The sequence below is a fragment of the Magallana gigas genome, chromosome 1, assembly GCF_963853765.1.
Source record: "Magallana gigas chromosome 1, xbMagGiga1.1, whole genome shotgun sequence".
Taxonomy (NCBI): Eukaryota; Metazoa; Mollusca; class Bivalvia; order Ostreida; family Ostreidae; genus Magallana; species Magallana gigas.
Window position 1 is genome coordinate 34,760,033 of NC_088853.1, and position 12,595 is coordinate 34,772,627.

At 33.4% G+C, this 12,595-nt stretch overlaps 1 long non-coding RNA gene across 1 annotated transcript in view; it reads left to right on the forward strand.

The window, feature by feature from the left end:
• The first annotated feature begins 4,833 nt into the window (after positions 1-4,833).
• Positions 4,834-12,595, forward strand: part of LOC136270083 (uncharacterized) — a 41,021-nt gene continuing 33,259 nt past the window's right edge. Inside the window, exon 1 of the long non-coding RNA XR_010707755.1 lies at positions 4,834-5,036. This is a non-coding gene — a long non-coding RNA (uncharacterized lncRNA). The remainder of the gene's footprint in view (positions 5,037-12,595) is intronic.

The window sequence follows — 12,595 nt, forward strand, 5'->3', positions numbered from 1 at the left end:
TTTGGTCACAGGAAAATATATGCCTTACTGAAGCATTAAAGACATTTAAATCGAAAAAAATATGTTTTGACCCTAATTTTGACCATGCCTCTTTAATATAATATAATGACCTTATTTTAAGTAAGCAGTCTCTTTGCTTGAAAATTGCATAAAACTTGTTAATTTCGTGGCAACGGAGTAATAATGCGAAGCAAGATGTGCGTCAACACAGCTGAAACCTCTACAGCGAAATACATAAAACTGTTTTAAGAGGTTTGCGGCTTATATAGGAGTTATAGGGATACCGGTGATGAAAGAGAAATATGCTGGGTAATGCCTATTTATTTAGCTTTCAATTGATATCTATTCTTTCTCGGGCTCTTTTGGTTCTGGTTTGAGTTGTATTTCTTCCCTTTTAAACGGTGCTTTTGACCTCAAAAATGCATCGGTGTAGCTTTTGGGTTGGGTAGAGTTTTTACTTAGCTACATAGCAGTTAAGTTCAAGAGGAGTCCGTTTGTTCCTAGTTGACATTTATCTTTTGTGAATTTAGGCAGTGATCATTCTCCCCTTTAATGACCAAGTCTTATTTGATGTTTGGGCGAGTGTTTGTTTATATTTGCCTTGCGATATTAAAGATATCAATATTAATAATCAAATGCTCCATATGATGTAAAATTTATATACTCTCATCTTTTAACCAAAACTTATAGTCGTAATTTCTTTTTTATATGACCTTGAGTACATGTTACTGATTCAATATTATTTTTTTTTTAATTTATTTATTTATTTTGATTTTTTAAAAGCATACAGACACAGACCTTGCATACATACCAAATATACTGGTACTGTACCAGTTATCGGCTAAGACCAGTTATCGGCTAAACTGAGAGTTCGGGTTTAAAGCACGTAACAATCCAATATATTTTAATTCAGTCGCCTTATTCGAATAAAGAAAAGTAAATTTGCTTGAAAACTTTCTTGAATATGTTTTATACATGAGCATAAACGATCATTGTTTACCGCTGAGTTTACATCTTTGCACTTTCAGCTATGGGGAAAGTGACGAAATAAGTTAAAAATTGCATATGACCTCTTTGTGATACGTTATTATATCCCTTCTTTGATTTCACATATAAAATCAATACATTTAACATGTATAAACAAAAGGAATTCACAAATTTCCGACAGATTCGAAGCGCAATTGAACGCCTGATTGCATAATTATGCTTTGAATAGTCTACGATTTTGTGTATTACCGTCTGGTAATAAACGAATAATTTTATGAGTTTTGTTTATAATGTATCATGACCCCGACTACTTTAGTCTGACCCCACAAGGGGCATAATTCAAACTTATATTTAGCAGAGTATAAAATCGACATGAACACGGACTTTACTATATGTTATTATCACGAAGCCGATTACTGGTACAGTAAATCGTAAAAACTCGGCAAAATCGGGGCGCGCTAAAAAGCACAAAAAAAAAGATGTTTTGGGTTCTAAATAATGATATAAACTAACAGATTGATAAATAAGGAGTTCACTTTTTAAAGTATGTCAAGTTTTATTCAAAATATCAAGAAATGAGGAATTACGAAAAGAAAACGTTAAATTTTAGCCGATAACTGGTACAGTGCCAGTAGGGTTTTTCTGCGTCATGTTTTTTCCTCGATTTATAACCTAGAACGGTATATAAAATGTACACGAATCAAATTTTCACCATTTCAAAGTCATAGTGAAAATATAATTCAAGATTGTTTAAACCTGTGAAGTAAGATGGTAAAAGAATCTAATTGCCGCTCTTTATAATGAAACACTCGGACAATTAAACCATTTACACAATTTTCTTAATGTTAAATAATTACTGATAGTTTTTTTTAAAGACGCAAACAGTCTTAGAGAAATAAATCATGTACCGTTAGATATACCAGAAGCTCAAGTATAATTAGACATCGGTTTACGCAAGAAAAGCGACCGTTTTAATTAGCTTGTCAATGGATAATTAAACAAACTACGAGGCTAACATGCCTGTTATCTGTCGCCTGTCCTCCGATCCCGCAATGTCTACTCTAAATTTACTGAACACAGTTCATTATACTCTTCCAAGTATGTTTTCTTGATAAGGAAAGAAATAACTATATTATAAAAACAAACCTTTGCATCAGATTTATGCTGATATATTTCCCGCGACTCAGAAATCGTCGCGAACAAAGCGGAAATTGGATACACGCGGGAAAAACTGTGTGCTGTTCTTAGGTTACAAGTGATGTCTTTCAAAAGGACAACTATTTTTGAGATATTTTCCCCTGATATATATCAGTTGATTCGAAGGTATGTAGACTATTAAAACAGCAATGACTTGCTAATGCAAAACGTTTTTTTTTGCAAAAAGCTGGCGGAACGTGGCTGCCTGAAGGGACAGGGGCACCCACATGTTTTTTTATGCTGCACACGATATCATATTACGTAGCCTATTCACAATGAAATGTTTTATCTAAAATGATCACGCCCAGTCAAAACAACCGTGTGTCAAAAAATATTTTGTTCGTGTTCTTCTATACAGATGGTTTTTAAGATAATGGGTCGTTAAAGGCGTTTTCTCTTTACATGTTTATATTAAAAGAATGCATTTTGAACATTTCAAAAATAATTATTACAAATCGGGGATAAAATGATGTAGCATGTTTGTGTGTCTACCGACAGATATACATTAAAATAATGAAGATTAAAATATGGTTACGCCCGAGTTCTCTTTCTTTTTTGTAAAGTTAGCGTCTGCTCTGAATCTGTATTTCACACCCATCTTTTTCTTCCCACTCTTAAGCTTATCCCTTTTATATTTCAAATACACATGTTGAGACGTTTGATCATTTATAGATGCAATATAGGAATCTGCTTCTGGAATCGGGGTCTGATGTATATCCCGCCCGGAGTTTGCTCAGTGGGTATGCTGGGTTCAGCTCAACCGGTGCTAGTAAATTTGAATAGTGACATTTTAAAATCAAAATATATAAAATTCTAAGAAATTTGAAAAGCACAACGTTCTTAGTTTTAAACATAGCTACATGTAGAGGTATAACTAATGTGTCACATATCGCGTAAAGAAGATTTTTACTTATGCACACAAACACACAAATCTTATCTTCATATCATGGCTATAATGATTTAAAATTTAAATTCATTTAAACTATCACTTTTTTACCGATTTGAAAAGCAAAAATACTAGATGTATGTATAAAATCTACTGTAGCCGTGTTTTCAATTACTATCCCCATTCCATGACTATACCTGATTATAGTCTGTTTGTTAATTGATTTTTTATCGAGGGTAAATGATGTCATTAAGAGGTAATTTCATTGATGTATTTTGTAAACGTTGTATACTTTGTGACCCCAAGTCACACTGCAGGTCACCCACCCCAACGGTAACCACCGAACTTCTGTATACGCATACTGTATATGTAATGTCACGCAACCCCTTTTATCTGTTGGTCAACTGACGCTGCAAAATTCTAACATGTTTTGCATTCCCCAGAATTTATGATCAATAATATTTTTAAATCACGGGTTTCAAATAATAATAGATAGTAACTAGAGACGATCTCGTTGCGAGCAACGAAGAGGTCTTCCGTTCGATTTTTAGAATGAAATAGGACATCATCGACTTTGATTTTCGACAACAAAACATGTTATGGAAAAAGGAGTGAAGTACTAATGCGTTATTGTATCGCTTTTTATAAGTTCTCTTACTTTTTTAAATACTTGCATTTCTTTCAATTAAGATGAAAACAGATCAAACTTGTTTACCTTTGGTCCCTAAAAACCATAATTTGGTAACGCAAGAGAAAATCATTATATTGTTAGGACATATAAACGTATCATACCTAATATAGCTTTACTAACCTTTCACAAAATGGCTTTCATTAAAGGGCTATAGATAAAAGATTTTAGAGCGCTTTGATCCCCTAATTTAAGGGGCCAGTCCTTTTTTCTTGGATTCAAATGAAAGGACATTTAATTCTGAACACATTTTGTCAACACGTGTTTAGAAATTCGTTACTGTTCTAGAGATATATAAGAAAGAAGGTTTAAGGGGCCGATGCCTTATTTCTTAAGAGGGGCCGTTTGACGAAATTTTGAAGGTTGTATATTGTTAAAAACATCATTTTGAACAACTTTTCGTCTGCTCTGCATTTCAAAATAGTTTTCCTTTCTGAGATATGGGTGATCAAAATGTTGGACTTTTGGCCTGACGGGAGTTTATTTTATCGATTATTATTAATTTTAAAATCAACGATATGTTTTTTTGCATGGTAAGTAGTTTCTAATATGCATTTGAATTACGCACATGTTATAATATGAATTCTCGAACTTTTCCGACAAGAATTTCAAGAGAACCCCATATGAATCATGTTGTGTTATATTTAAAGGTAGAATTAATTCCATCAAACTATGTATCAGTAATCGAAAAATTTCTAAAAATTGTACACATGAGTCTCGTTCAACCAGACGCTCGGCTGTCTTCGTGAATCTCTGACTACCAAGAGATACTTTTTGTTCGTCTGAGATTTGCGGAAAGAGCCGAGCGTTCGGTTGAAGTAGACTTAATTGAACTCTGGCGTAGGAATACATACGACTACAAAAAATATCTAAACTATTCGTACTATTTAAAATCTGACTATTTTCACGGTATTTATGAATACGTTTCCTTGAAAATTAATGGTTCAGCATAAAGTGCACCGAATTTATCTGTTATTTTCAAGATCTAAGTCTTGTCAGCGGTGATGATTTGTGGTTAGGTCCAAACAAGAATTGTCCTCTATTTGAGATATTGAGGATGAAAGTGTTGGACTTCAGGCTTCGGGGCCACCAACATGTAAAAATCTCAGCTCAAATCTCAGCCTCAAATCTTAAATTTCTAACTCCGGTGAGATTCTGCTAAAACGGCGTGCCACCAAACTTTCTCAGAGTCGCCTCACGAGAGTTGAGTTTTACGGAAAAATCTCAGCTTATTTTCGTTACCGCAAGCGGCCTCTCAGGAAAAATGGCGTCGATCGGGTAAGTCTACTCTACTTTCATTTTCTTGTTTATCGCGTTATTTATGTAAATTACATGTGTAAATTATAACTGAAGTCACATTTGATAGTTGTCTGCATGTAAATATTAATCATTTCATTAAGAAATATGGCGAGCGAATGTGAAATGAGTGTAGAGAGCGTCTCTTTAGATACTAACAACAAGATAAAAAACTAGAGCAAAGCTCGTTGCAAAGCAACGAGTGGGTCTTCCGTTAATGTCGGAAGTAAAGCTGGAAGTTCCTGTAAGAAGCAGAGCTCTTAAACCAATAACAAGAGAACTAAAATAAAAAGATGAAAACAATCGAATTTTTCCTGGTACGACTTAACAAAACCCGAAGTACGAATAAACAAAAACCTTTTTTATTCCAAGAACGACTTAACTAAAAGAATCCGAATGTGTTTAAGCACGACTTAACAATTATTTTTGGTACGAGTTAATTTTACTATAAACATTACGCTATTTTTTAAACCAAGGACGCGGAAACAAAATTTCTGGAAAAATCAATTTTTAGACCCCGATATATCTGTAATGCATCGTCTGATTTTCTAACGGATTTCAGTTGTTAATTAAGCTTAATAAAAGCTGCTTTGTTGCTTTATAATAAATATCAAATTATTGTTCAGAAAAGAGTTATCATAGAAAGACTTAGTAGCCCTTGTACCCCCTAATTCGTGGGCCAGCCCCTTTTTTATATCAAATAAAAGGTCTCGCTAATATAAACATATTTCATACAAGTGTTCATGAATTGTAAACCGTTCTCGAGATATCTGTACAAATGTGTCTTAGGGGCCGACCCTTTAATCCCTTACCGGGGCTACTAACAACAACAGTTTTGGTTTAATATTGTTCAGAAAATTATTTTGAACAACTTTTGTTCTACGTTGCTTATTAAAATATTTCTCCTTTTTCAGATATTAATGATCATAGTTTTGAGTTCTGGCCCCTTGAAACCCCTAATTACGTAATATATGACTAAGGTATGATACTGTATAGATAAACAATTGTACAATGAACATTTTTGCTTCTATAATTAATTACAAATTATTGTTCAGTAAACAGTTCTTGTAAGAAGATTTAAGACCCCTCTTGACCCCTAATTGGAGGGGCCAGCCCCTTTTTCTTGATATCAAATGAAAGGTCTTGCAAATATAAACATATTTTGTTCAACAAGTGTTCACGAAATGTTAACCCTTCTTAGGATATCTTTACAAATGTGTTTTAGGGGCCGGCCCTTTATCTCCTAAATGGGGTCATGAACAAAAAAATTTAAGGTAGCATATTGTACAGAACATTATTTTAAGCAACTTTTGTTCTACAATGCTTTTCAAAATATTTCTCCTTTTTCAGATATTAATGATCGAAATTTTGAAATTCTGGCCCCTTTAAACCCCTTATTACGTAACATATGACTTAGGTATGGTACTGTATAGATAAACAATTGTACAATGAACATTTTTGCTTCTATAATTAATTACAAATTATTGTTCAGTAAACAGTTCTTGTAAGAAGATTTAAGACCCCTCTTGACCCCTAATTGGAGGGGCCAGCCCCTTTTTCTTGATATCAAATGAAAGGTCTTGCAAATATAAACATATTTTGTTCAACAAGTGTTCACGAAATGTTAACCCTTCTTAGGATATCTTTACAAATGTGTTTTAGGGGCCGGCCCTTTATCTCTTAAATGGGGTCATGAACAAAAAAATTTAAGGTAGCATATTGTACAGAACATTATTTTAAGCAACTTTTGTTCTACAATGCTTTTCAAAATATTTCTCCTTTTTCAGATATTAATGATCGAAATTTTGAAATTCTGGCCCCTTTAAACCCCTTATTACGTAACATATGACTTAGGTATGGTACTGTATAGATAAACAGCCGAACAATGAACATTTTTGCTTCTATAATTAATAAAAAATTATTATTCAGTAAAGAGTTATTGTAAGAAGACTTTACAGCCCTCTTGGCCCCTAATTTGAGGGGCCAGTCCCTATTTCTTGATATCAAACGAAAGCCCGTGTAATTTGAAACAACTTTTGCATTACATCTTATAACAAAATATTTATACATCAAAAGATATCACAGAAAATGTGCAAAAATTTCGTGAAAAAATTTGGTGCCAATTTTCAGGTTCAGGCGAGCTTGGAGGCCTTTAGCAATTTTCATCATTGGAAGCATGGGGGTACATCTACATACATTCATCTACACTCCCTGAAAATTTCAAGCTTCTATCTTGATTAGTTTCGGAGGAGATGCGTGGACTAAATGACCCTAAAAAATTTACAAAATCGTCAATATCTGAAACCGGAAGTGACGTCATCTTTTAAAAATTTTATTAAATGTAGCGCCGATCATGTGTTTTTTTTCCTGAAAATTTTGTGCGAATCGGTTGGATAGTTTTTGAGAAATAGCGCTCCAAAAAAGTCAGAAAAAGAAAAAAAAGAATAACTAGAGCAAAGCTCGTTGCAAAGCAACGAGTGGGTCTTCCGTTAACGTTGGAAGTAAAGCTGTAAGTTCCTGTAAGAAGCAGAGCTCTTATACCAATAGTAAGAAAAACTAAAATAAAAAGATGAAAAATATCAAATTAGTCCTGGTACGACTAAACAAAATACGAATTATTTTAAGTACGACTTAACAAAAACCTTTCTGATTTCAAGAACGACTTAACAAAAAAAATCCGAATGTGTTTAAGTACGAATTAACAATTTCCGAATTATTTTAGGTACGAGTTAATTTATCTTTGAACACAACACTATTTCCTTAACCAAGAACGTGGAATCAAAATTTCCGGAAAACTCAATTTTTAAATCCCAATATCTCTGTAGTGCATCGTCCAATTTTAAAACGGATATCAGTTTAAATTAAGCTTTATAAAAGCCCCTTTGTTGCTTTATGATTTATATCAAATTATTGATCAGAAAAGAGTTATTATAAAAAGACTTGGTAGCCCTTCAGGCCCTTAATTTGAAGGGTCAGCCCCTTTTTCTTGATGTCAAAAAAAGGTCTTGCTAATATAAACATATTTTGTTCTAGAAGTGTTCATGAATTGTCAACCGTTCTCGAGATATCTAAACAACTGTATTTTAGGGGCCGACCCTTTAACCCCTTACCGAGGCCACTAACAACAAAATATTTGGTATCATATTGTAAAAAAACATTATTTCTAACCACTTTTGTACTACATTGCTTTTCAAAATATTTCTCCTTTTTCAGATATTAATGATCAAAATATTGAATTATAGCCCCTTGAAACCCCTAATCACATAATTTATGACTTAGGTTTGGTACTGTATAGATGAACAGATGTACAAACAACATTTTTGCTTCTTCGTTCTTGAGATATACGTACAAATGTGTTTTAGGGGCCGACCTTTTTACTCCTAAATGGGGTCATAAACAAAAACATTTAAGGTAGCATACTGTACAAAACATTATTTTGAGCAACTTTTGTTCTACATTGCTTTTAAAAATATTTCTCCTTTTTCAGATATTAATGATCAAATTTTTGAATTCCTGGCCCCTTGAAACCCCTAATTACGTAACATATGACTTAAGTATGGTGTTGTATAGATAAACAGCCCAACAATGAATATTTTTGCTTCTATAATTAATAACAAATTATTATTCGGGTCCCAAAAAACCCTAATTGGGTAACGCAAGAGAAAATCATTATATTTTTAGGATATATAAACGTATTATACCTAATCTAGCTTTAATAACCTTTCACAAGATGGCTCTCATTAAAGGGGTATAGATAATTTTTTTAGAGCCCTTTGATCCCCTAATTTAAGGGACCTTTCATTTAATATCAAGAAAAAGGTTTCTTCTGGAGATACATGAGAAAGAAGTTTTAAGGGGCTGATTCTTTATCTCCTTATAGGGACCGTTTACGAAAATTTGAAGGTTGCATATTGTTAAGAAAATCATTTTGAACATTTTTTTTGTATTGCATTTCAAAATATTTTTCCTTTCTGAGATATGGGGATAGAAATTTTGGACTTTTGGCCCCTAAAAACCCTTCATTACGTAACACATAATAAAATCATTACATTGCTTGGATACATAACTGTGAGATAAACATATTTGCTTCTATAACCTTTCACATGATATAATACAGTAAAGGGCTACAGATTAAAGACTTTAGAGCCCTTTGGTCCCCTAATTTTAGGGGCCAGCCCCTTTTTCTTGATATTAAATGAAGGGTTATTTCATTCTAAACAATTTTTGTTCAACAAGTGTTCAGAAAATCGTTACCGTTCTGGAGATATATTAGAAAGAAGGTTTTAGGGGCCGATCCCTTATCTCCTTATAAGGGCCGTTTAACGAAAATTTGAAGGTTGCATATTGTTAAGAACATCATTTTGAACAACTTTTCTTCTATTCTGCATTTCAAAATATTTCTCCTTTCCGAGATATGGGTGATCGAAATTTTGGACTTTCGGCCCCTAAAAACCCTTAATTACGTAACACATGGAAAAATCATTACATTGCTTGGATACATAACTGTAAGATGAACATATTTGCTTCTATAACATTTCACAAAATATCGTTCAGTTAAGGGCTACAGATTAAAGACTTTCGAGCCCTCTGGTTCCCTTATTTGAGGGGCCAGTTCCTTGTTCTTGATTTTAAAAGAAAGGTCATGTAAATAGAAACTTTTGTTACATTACATGTCTTAACAAAATATTTTTCAGAAAAGAGATAATTAAAAAAAAACACGAAAAATTACGACGTTTTTTCCATCTCAATTTTCGGGTCCAGGCGAGCTTCGGCGCCTTTAAAGCTAGATCAAAATGAAAATAAAATTGCAAATCTACAATCTTTTGTCTACTTTCCCTGAAAGTTTGAACTCGATATCTTTTATACTTTAGGAGAACGTAGAGGGACAAGCGACCCCTCTAAAAATCGCTAAAACGTCAATTTCTCAAAAACGGAAGTGACGTCATCAATATAATCAAAAACCTATAAGGTTTAGATCATTATCTATCAGATCTGAAAGTTTCATTAAAATCGGTTTATCCGTTTCTGAGAAATCGCGTGCACAAAATTTGTAAGAAAAAAAAGAAAAATAATAATAACTAGACACGATCTCGTTGCGAGCAACGAGGAGGTCTTCCGTCCGATTTTAAGAAGAGGAAATGACATTGCCCTTAATATTCGTCAACGAAACATATCTGGAAATGGAGGCGGGATCTAAGAATTATGTATGAAATACTATCTACCCCTCTCTTAATCTCATAAGAATGCTCTTGTCATTTCAAACACATTTTGTTCAACAAGTGTTTAGGAATTTTGTAACGTTCTCGAGATATCTTAAGAGGGTCGTTTTAGGGGCCGACATGTAACTAATTTTAGGGACCGGATAACAAAGAAATTTTTGTTGAGCAACTTTTCCTCCATTTTGAGATATTGAGGATCAAAGTTTTGGACTTTGGGCCCCTTGAAATCCCTAATTACGTAATATAGGAGCAAATTATACCATGTATAGGTAAATAACCTTATAACGAACTTAATTGCTTCCATAACGTATAACAAAATATTTCACCGTAAAAAGATATAGTTAAAAGAATTTAGAGCCCTCTCAGCCCCTTATTTGAAGGGCCGGCCCCTTTTTCTTGATGTCAAAAAAATGTTCTTGTCAATTCAAACACATTTGTTTAACAAGTGTCTAGAAATTCTGTACCGTTCTCGAGATATCTGGAGAAGGTCGTTTTAGGGGCCGACCCTGTAACTCCTTTTAAGGACCGCACAACAAAGAATTTAAGGTGTCATACTGTTGAGCTTAATATATTGAGCATCTTCTGTTCAATATTGCTTTTCAGAATTTTCCTCCATTTTGAGATATTGAGGATCAAAGTTTTGGACTTCGGGCCCCTTGAAATCCTTAATTACGTAATATAGGAGTAAACGATTGTCATGTATATGTAAATAACCTTATAATGAACATAATTGCTTCTATAATATATTACAAAATATTTCACCGTAAAAAGATATAATTAAAATACTTTAGAGCCCTCTCAGTCCCTTATTTGAAGGGCCAGCCCCTTTTTCTTGATGTCAAATAAAAGCTCTTGACGTTATAAAGTTATTTTGATCTACATTCTTTAGCAAAATACTTTCGAGAAAAGAGATATTGAAAGAAAACCACGAAAAATCACGACGCTTTTTCAACCGTAATTTTCGAGCTCGGGCGAGCTTCGGCGCTTTTGGTCACAAACAAATATATGTACCATATTTCAGATCTACAACCTTTTATCTACAATCCCTGAAAGTTTGAACTCAATATCTCAAATAGTTTAGGAGTTTATCCCCGGACAAACCGACCCTCTGAAAATCGTTAAATTGTAAATATCCCAAAACCGGAAGTGACGTCATCATTCAAAAAAATTTCCAACAAGGTTTAGATCAATACCTATGAGATCTGAAAGTTTGACGTGAATCGGTTCAGCCGTTTCTAAGAAATCGCGTGCACAAAATCGGTAAGAAAAAAAAGAATAATAATAATAGGGAAAAAGAAACCGAAGAAAAACAATAAGGTCTTCCGTTGGAAACGGAAGACCTTAATAACTAGATACGATCTCGTTGCGAGCAACGAGGAGGTCTTCCGTCCGATTTTTAGAAGAAAATATGACATCATCAACTATGATTTTTGACAACAAAACATGGTATGGAAAAAGGAGTGAACTACTAATGCTTTATTGTATCGCTTTTTATAAGTTCTATTACATTGCTTTTTAAAATACTTGCATTTCTTCCAATGAAGATTGAAAAGATTAAACTTGTTGACATCGGGTCCCAAAAAACCCTAATTGGGTAACGCAAGAGAAAATCATTATATTTTTAGGATATATAAACCTATTATACCTAATCTAGCTTTAATAACCTTTCACAAGATGGCTCTCATTAAAGGGCTATAGATAATTTTTTTAGAGCCCTTTGATCCCCTAATTTAAGGGACCTTTCATTTAATATCAAGAAAAAGGTTTCTTGATATTAAATGAAAGGTCATTTAATTCTGAACACATTTTGACAACAAGTGTTTAAAAATTCGTTACCGTTCTGGAGATACATGAGAAAGAAGTTTTAAGGGGCTGATTCTTTATCTCCTTATAGGGACCGTTTACGAAAATTTGAAGGTTGCATATTGTTAAGAAAATCATTTTGAACAATTTTTTTTTTGTATTGCATTTCAAAATATTTTTCCTTTCTGAGATATGGGTGATCGAAATTTTGGATTTTTTGCCCCTAAAAACCCATAATTAAGTAACACATGATAAAATCATTACATTGCTTAAATACATAACTGTGAGATAAACATATTTGCTTCTATAACCTTTCACAAAATAACTCTCAGAAAAGGGCTACAGATTAAAGACTAAGGAGCCCTTTGGTCCCCTTATTTGAGGGGCCAGCCCTTTTTTCTTGATATTAAATGACAGGTCATTTAATTCTAAACACATTTTGTTCAACAAGTGTTTAGAAAACCGATACCGTTCTGGAGATATATGAGAAAGAAGGTTTTCGGGGCCGATCTCTTATCT